The sequence below is a fragment of the Cebus imitator genome, unplaced genomic scaffold (assembly GCF_001604975.1).
Source record: "Cebus imitator isolate Cc_AM_T3 unplaced genomic scaffold, Cebus_imitator-1.0 Scaffold18, whole genome shotgun sequence".
Taxonomy (NCBI): Eukaryota; Metazoa; Chordata; class Mammalia; order Primates; family Cebidae; genus Cebus; species Cebus imitator.
In genome coordinates this window covers 6,974,944-6,979,517 of record NW_016107333.1, presented here as the reverse complement: position 1 = coordinate 6,979,517, position 4,574 = coordinate 6,974,944, and the positions used below count along the sequence as shown (strand labels likewise).

Sequence of the window (4,574 nt, the reverse complement as noted above, 5' to 3'; positions counted from 1 at the left end):
TATTTTAGAGACAGGGTGTTGCTCTGTCACCCAGGCTAGAGTACAGTGGCTCCATCATGGCTCATTGCAGCCTCAAACTCCTGGGCTCAAGCAATCCTCCCTCCTTAGCCACCTATGTAGCAAGGAACCAGGCATGTACTATCACGCCATTTAAGTTTTTGCTTTTTGTAGAAACAGTGTCTTGCTATGTTGCCCAGGCTGGTCTCCACCTCCTGGCTTCAAACAATCCTCCTACCCTACCTTCCCTGGAACTATGCCTAGCTAGGATTCTTAAATCAAAATGTTTTGCCCTTTATTTATAAATGTTTATCCAAATATTTATGGGGCGGGAGGAAGTGACAGGTAGCAGTGGTACCCAAATGTGCCTGCACTTTTCTTTTTTTGAGTTGGAGTTTCGCTCTTATTGCCCAGGCTGGAGTGCAATGGTGCAATCTCAGCTCACTGCAACCTCTGCCTCCCCGGTTCAAGCCATTGTCCTGCCTCAGCCTCCCGAGTAGCTGAGACTACAAGCATGCACCACCACACCCGCCTAATTTTGTATTTTTATCTCTTATTATTTATTTATTTAGAGATGGAGTTTCGTTCTTTTTGTCCAGGCTGGAGTGCAATGATGCGATCTTGGCTCACTGCAACCTCCACCTCCTGGGTTCAAGCGGTTCTCCTGCCTCAGCCTCCCCAGTAGCTGAGATTACAGGCATGCACCACCATGCCCAGCTACTTCTTTTTTTTTGTATTTTTAGTAGAGATGGGGTTTCTCCATCTTGCTCAGTCTGGTCTTGAACTCCTGACCTCAGGTGATCCACCCACCTCGGCTTCCCAAAGAGCTGGGATTAAAGGCGTGAACCATGGTGCCTGGCCTTAATTTTGTATTTTTAGTAGAGACAGGGGTTTCTCCACTTGTCAGACTGTCTTGCACTCTGGACCAGGTGATCCACCCACACTGGCCTCCCAAAGTGGAGGGACTACAGACGTGAGCCATCGCACTGCGCCTTGTCTGCATTTTAGGTCATCTTGGGATCTTTTAAAAATTCCAAAATCCAGGCCATACCCTCAAGGCAATTAAATCACAATCTGCTGGGGAAGGGAAAGAGACAAAGGCATCAGTTTTCCAAGCTCCACAGGTGATTTCAATGTGAAGACAGGTCTGGGAACTTACTGAGCTTGAGTTTTATCTGTATGATCAAGAAAAAGTTAATTCATGGCGACAGAGAGAAAGGCAGTTGAATGAAAACAACTATATACACCTGCCCTTCTCTGAGATTGTAAGGTAGCCTTGATTTCCCCCTGCAATGTTATGAATTCTGAAAACATCAGAAAGAAGGCCAAATAAATGCTTATTTTCCTTTTTGGATTTGTGCATGCCTCCATTTCCCTCCAGAATTATGGACAACTGAGAAATTCACCTTTTCATCTTTTCTTGGTACTTTTCATGGGACCAATAAAGAATTCTGCCATAGTACAGGTATTTAACATAACTAATAAGACATGACTCAAATGCTTTTTTATTAAGCAGATCTTATTTAATTGAGTCAGTTTTGATCCAACCCACATGCCAAATGCAGCTTGCCAAAGTTAAATACCCTACAAACATTAGGATCAAAATGCCTTCTTTTTAAAAAGTTAAATCTATTTCTAATCAAATCCTTTAAGCTGAAATTAAGTCTTTTATAAATCGAATTTCATGTAATCTACAGAATCAACAGACCTGTTTAAGAACTCTCTGACCACTCTCAGAAAAGTTAGTCAGTAGGAACCCTTTCCATTCCTCCCAGGACCTAGACAAAAAGGAAAAAGAGCAAGAGGAAGAAGAGAAACATCAGAAGAAAACACTAAATATAAACCAAATAAACCTATTCAAAATAAATTTTTGTGATTGGCCAAACTCCTTCTCTCTACCTTTTCTGCTAACTTTAGAAAGAGTTGTAAAAGCCTGGGCGCTGTGGCTCATGCCTGTAATCCCAGAACTCTGGGAGGTCGAGGTGGGTGGATCGCCTGAGGTCAGGAGTTCGACACTAGCCTGACCAACATTGCAAAACCCAGTGTCTACTAAAAATACAAACATTAGCTGGGAGTGGTGGCAGGCACCTGTAGTCCCAGCTATTCGGGAGGCTGAGGCAGGAGAATCGCTTGAACCCGGGAGGAAGAGGTTGCAGTGAGCCAAGATTGAGCCATTGCACTCCAACCTGTGCGACAGACAGACATTCCGTCTCAAAAAAAAAAAAAAAAAAAAGAGTTGTAAAAGACAGATGACCTATCTACAAACTCTAGTCCAGTGGTTTTTTAATAAGGAAAGCTTAGAATCATCAAAGAGGCTCAATATACTTTTGAAATACCATAGTAGTGGTTACACAAATATGTTCACACAAGAGTGTTCATTTTATAATTCATTAATCTTATAATTTGTGCGCTTTTCTTTGTTATACATCAATTAACACATTTTTAAAATAGATTTGTCCTGAGCAGAATCTCTGAAAGATTCTAAGCAAGCGGGTATCAGAAATAGTCAAGGTTACATGATTTGCCCTAGGTCAGGGATGTAGTTAGCTACAAATGAAGTCCTTCATATCACTTTCCTCCTCTTTCTGTTATGAACTGTAAATATGTTGATATTATTATGCTTTTTAACATTTACTTTCCTACTTAGACTCTGAAAAAAAATATGTCTTATAAGTGACAACTGCAAAAAACAAGCAAACAAGTAAATGGAAAACACATGTCCTGGACTCACAACTGTGCAGTATTGAAGCTGCTGTACCACCCATATAAGGAAATTAAATAAAGCCTAATGCCCACACAATCAGTGTTTAAATCCTTTTTTAAATGCTTTTGGTGGGGTGCGGTGGCTCATGTCTGTAATCCCAGCACTTTGGGAGACTGAGGCGGGGGATCACCTGAGGTCAGGAGTTCAAGACCAGCCTGATCAACATGGAGAAACCCCACCTCTACTAAAAATACAAAATTAGCCAGGTGTGGCGGCACATGCCTGTAATCTCAGCTACTTGGAAGGCTGAGTCAGGAGAATCACTTGAACCCACCAGGCGGAGACTGTGGTGAGCCAAGACTGCACTCCAGCGTGGGCAACAAGAGCAAAACTCTGTCTCAAAAAAAAAAAAAAAAAGGCTTTCAATGCAGACATATGTCAAATTACTAGTAGTAAAATCAACTGTGTACCTATTCAGATAAACTAGCATTATTTTTGATACGAAAATATAGGGTGATAGAATGGAAAGAGGGCTAGGCTGAGCATGGCAGAATGCGTTTTAGTAATGACTATCCTATAAAGTTGTTGTATGATTTAGGGCAGGACAAGTCTCTCTGGGTCCAAGAGTGTTAAAATGAGAGGATGGAACTCCAGCACTAGAACTAAATGGAATCTCAAGTTCCTTCTAGGTAAAACAACAACAACAACAATGTATACATATGCTTTTAAAATGCATTCTACAAATGAGTATCTCTACTCAAATATTTTTAAAGCAGCTTTCTAAAATAAAAATACTAGAATTCCTCTAGCACCTGCCTTATAAATACAAGTATATTCTTCAGGTTGCATCAAATGCAAACCTTCTAGATTTGTTGTCTAGGTGAAACAACCTCTCCCTCTCATTTGGCTAGTAATATCATTGTTAATTCTTCATCATCATGAGACTCTTTTGCATGCATTTAAAAAACTTCACATTGTGAAACAATTTCAGATTTACAGAACATGAGTTATTTTTTATGGGAAATATGTATCTCTCAATATGTAACAGAAGTCTCAATTTCTAATCTACTGTAATTTGAAAACTTTCGCCAGGCGTGGTGGCTCATGCCTGTAAAATCCCAGCACTTTGGGAAGCTGAGGCAGGCAGATCATGAGGTCAGGAGTTCGAGACTAGCCTGACCAATGTGAAACCCTGTCTCTACTAAAAATACAAAAATTAGCCAGGCATGGTGATACACACTTGTAATCCCAGCTACTCGGGAGGCTGAGGCAGGAGAATTGTCTGAACCTGGGAGGCAGAAGATGCAATAAGCCAAGATCGCACCACTGCACTCTACCCTGGGTGACAGAGTGAGACTCCATCTCAAAGAAAAAAAAAAAGAAAACGTTTGATGGAGAATTTGTTTGACTACCCTTTGCCAACTGCCTACTAGCACTCTGCTTAGGCACTTTCCTGCTCCTGAAGTTACTATATAAGAAATCACAAAAACTGTGGAATGGTTAATTGAAACATTATTTCATGAATGCCTCAATCTGAATATTACACTTACAGTACTTAAAAAATTAAGTTGGCCTTGTAACCACTTAGCCTTAAATGTTTCAGGGTAACTTATAAGATACTATTCAAGTGTCTAAATAAACAGTTAAATGCCAACTTTAAAGACGATTTGCCTAGGCATAACGTAAGATCCAATCTCATCCTCCCAATACCTGTTCATGAAGTCCTTATAAAACTATTTCAGGGCCAGGCGCGGTGGCTCACGCCTGTAATCCCAGCACTTTGGGAGGCTGAGGCGGGTGGATCACGAGGTCAACAGATCGAGACCATCCTGGTCAACACGGTGAAACCCCGTCTCTACTAAAAATACAAAAA

General features: G+C 41.0%; 1 protein-coding gene across 8 annotated transcripts in view; it reads right to left on the bottom strand.

Moving 5' to 3' along the window:
* The window catches only part of NCOA6 (nuclear receptor coactivator 6), a 113,732-nt gene that overhangs the window by 90,108 nt on the left and 19,050 nt on the right, over positions 1–4,574 (bottom strand). For 2 of the 8 annotated variants that reach the window (XM_037733042.1, XM_037733052.1), the window contains exon 2: positions 1,706–1,775. The exons of the other annotated variants lie outside the window; for them this stretch is intronic. The gene's annotated coding sequence lies outside the window, so the exon portion shown is untranslated. The remainder of the gene's footprint in view (positions 1–1,705; positions 1,776–4,574) is intronic. 8 annotated transcript variants of the gene reach the window in all.